Genomic DNA, 3,068 nt, shown 5'->3' on the forward strand with positions numbered 1-3,068 from the left:
ACTTGTTTTGGACACACAGAAAGACACCAATAAATTTTGCAAATCGTAGCCTAAATCGGGCAAAATTTACGCGATTTACGTTTCTTTTAACTAATTTGTGGAAGCAATTTCAGAATCGCTTACTCTGTTATGTTTTTGTGAAGTTTTTGAGTTTTTGTGTAGCTGAGTTCTTGGTGTTCTCTAATTTTAGCCGCAGGTTTTGCCTATTCGTGTGTAAGAGCTACCTTTAATAAGTTAATAGCTGTTTATCTGCTAATAAATTTCATACAAATATTACCCTAAAAGTGATTCCAGAAAGCGATATAATCCATTATTTGAGTGTAATTTTGCAAAAATTTCCCGGGGGAGCAGCAACCCCACCAGTTTTATTGCTTCCCTTGCTCAACCCACCAGGATACGCCACTGCACATCAGGTGGCGATGGCTTAAATCAAACACTTTGTCGTTCTCTTCAATTCATCAAATGTTTGGCCCGCCCCAAAAATTTTTTTCCTGGCTACGCCACTGTGCAATGTGCATAGAACGCTTAAAATGTTTTCAAAAAATTTCGGGGGGGAGGCAAATGCCCCCCCTGGTTGCGGGCTTGGCCTAGGCCTACACAGCGAATATTTCTCTTCCACATTGACACAACACACGCAGGCGTTAATATGCTAAAAAGAACCGATCCGCTGAAGCGATGTTTTTTGACTGATCCAAAGTCCAAGTCAGCAACTCCAAGTCAGAATTCCAAGCAGAAGTTAAAAATAAATATTCAAACCATTTATGGAAGTAGGTAATTAAGCCTACAACCAGAAGCAAAAATCCAAAGCAAAATATATTTAAAAATAAGTCGGTTCAAAATCCACAGATAGCCTATTCAATATGGTCAGACCTATAAGGAAAACTAGTCATTTTTCGAATGATTTAGTTTGGTTTTGAATCTTTATCCTCAAACTGACGAAACCTTGATGGATTATTCTTTGTAGTTTCGCATACCTGTAGATGCTTTTGACGCAGTGCCGGTTACAGAGATTGACAGAGTAAAGTTTCCGATTGTTGAAATGTTGTTACCGGGGATTTATTGCATACCTGAGGTGCCGCTGAATGGAGAGCAGTCTTTAGAATGCGTTAATCAAGTGCACACTCCGAGATTCGAACCAGTGGCACTTGATCTTAATTGAAGCTTCTTCGTTCACACAGTTGCGCTTGCCAACTAAGCTATCGGAGTTATTGACCCAACGTGGGAAGACGTTGAATCAACGGAAAAAGTGACCGTAACTGACTAAATACCGTATATAATTCAATGTGAGACCATAATCCGAATCGGGGTCGAAGACAGATTCGGAAATTAGGTTATCAGAGCACACTTTCAAAAACGACTGTTCCAAGACAGATGCTCACGAATATACCTGCAATTAAAGTTTCCAAAGTTCAAAGTAGCGATTTATCAACCAATTTCTGTTTTTTAACATGTTGATTTCAATGTGATGTACACAAACAATCAGGGGCGTTGACAGGGGGGTCAAGGTGGTACTTTTGGACCTGGGCCCGGAATATTAAGGGGCCCGGATTTAAAAAATTCCCCGTGACTTCAAACATTATCAAGATCTTAATATAATCAGATTTAAAGGAATTGCCATCAGAGGTTAAAACAGCCATTTCAGCCGCCAGATGGTAAAGTACCGGGCTCCCTTCTGGGTAACGGGCCCACTTCAGCTTTCTGGTGGTAAAATATCCACTTCAGCCACCAACCAGTAAAATAAGAATTTAGTCTAGTAGGCCTATAATGATTTCCCTAATCACAAATATTAGGCTACCCGAAACATGAATTTCAAAATAAACAGGCTAATATTTGTTCAAACTCAAAAACTAAAATGGCACAGGTAAGAAGATTGCTCTCCCTATTTCTGCACTAAAAATTAGACCAAAACCACTTTTCGGATTTCAGCAAATGTTTGATCTAGGCCCAGTGGTGCCGAAGTAGGGAGGATGGGGGGATATATCCCCCCAATATTTTGGCAGCATCCCCCCCAATAATTTATAAAAAAAAAAAATTTGCTATGAAGTTTTACTTCGATTTAAGCTTAGTTGTTTGCAAGCATCTAGCATTGCTGTTTCTCTTTTATTGATGTTTGATCACAGTTCTAAATTGTCTTGGACTGGATTTGACGCTAGACAATGAAGGACCTTCCTTGAAGGTATTAAGGACGAGTTGGACCAGGCCACTGGCCACGGCACTGCAGTAATGAAGAAACTGCAGAAACATATTTGGGACTTGTGCTGATTTTGAAGCCTTTGGCACTTATGGAGCAATTTAGTATCACGTTGCAAGGAGAAAAGCTTGCCATTGATTCTTGTGGAAGAGCTGTTTCAGACCCTGAAAATCACTCTAGAGAAATATAGTGATTTGGAGTTTGAGAACAATTATTATAAAAATGCAGTCTCACTTCCAGAAAAATTTGCTGTTAATTTTATCACGCCTTTGCAAGCACCACGGCAAAGAAGAGTCCCTGAAAGATTGGGTGGAGGGCGGAGGCTCGATGGCAGCTACTGCAGACACTCAACTGCATTATAAAATACTTTAAAATCAGTTATGGACAGAGTTATCTCTGAACTGACCGAACGGTTTGAAAGTAGCCTGAATTCCGATTCGGCAAAGTAGAAAGAACTTGCACGAATTTTAAAGACGGCTTAGTTTCTGAAATGGTCAAAAATTATCCAGAGCTTAATAGACAATCGGTGAGATCAAATTGATTCATTCAGAAAGGCAACAGGAACAAAATCTCGGTACGATGCTAAAAGAGCTGACCGGCATTGTCCGAGTTGAAAAAACCTGGCTGAGAAATAGCATAGGCCTACTTTGGAACAGGAAAAGTTGAATGCTAGCATTGTATGCAACATTCACCAAAATATTCTTAATGACATCAGCATAAATGACATTGCTAATGAGTTTTCAATGCGCACTACCGCAAGGCGTAATATGTTCGGTTGTAACAAGTTCTTGTGATGTGTTTGAAAGTTATTATTTTTGTCATAAATTTGCAGATGTTCTTCTGTAGCTTCGATTGTTTTCAGTCTCCTGACTAGTGA

The sequence above is a fragment of the Aplidium turbinatum genome, chromosome 14 (genome assembly GCF_918807975.1).
Source record: "Aplidium turbinatum chromosome 14, kaAplTurb1.1, whole genome shotgun sequence".
In the NCBI taxonomy this organism is placed as follows: domain Eukaryota; kingdom Metazoa; phylum Chordata; class Ascidiacea; order Aplousobranchia; family Polyclinidae; genus Aplidium; species Aplidium turbinatum.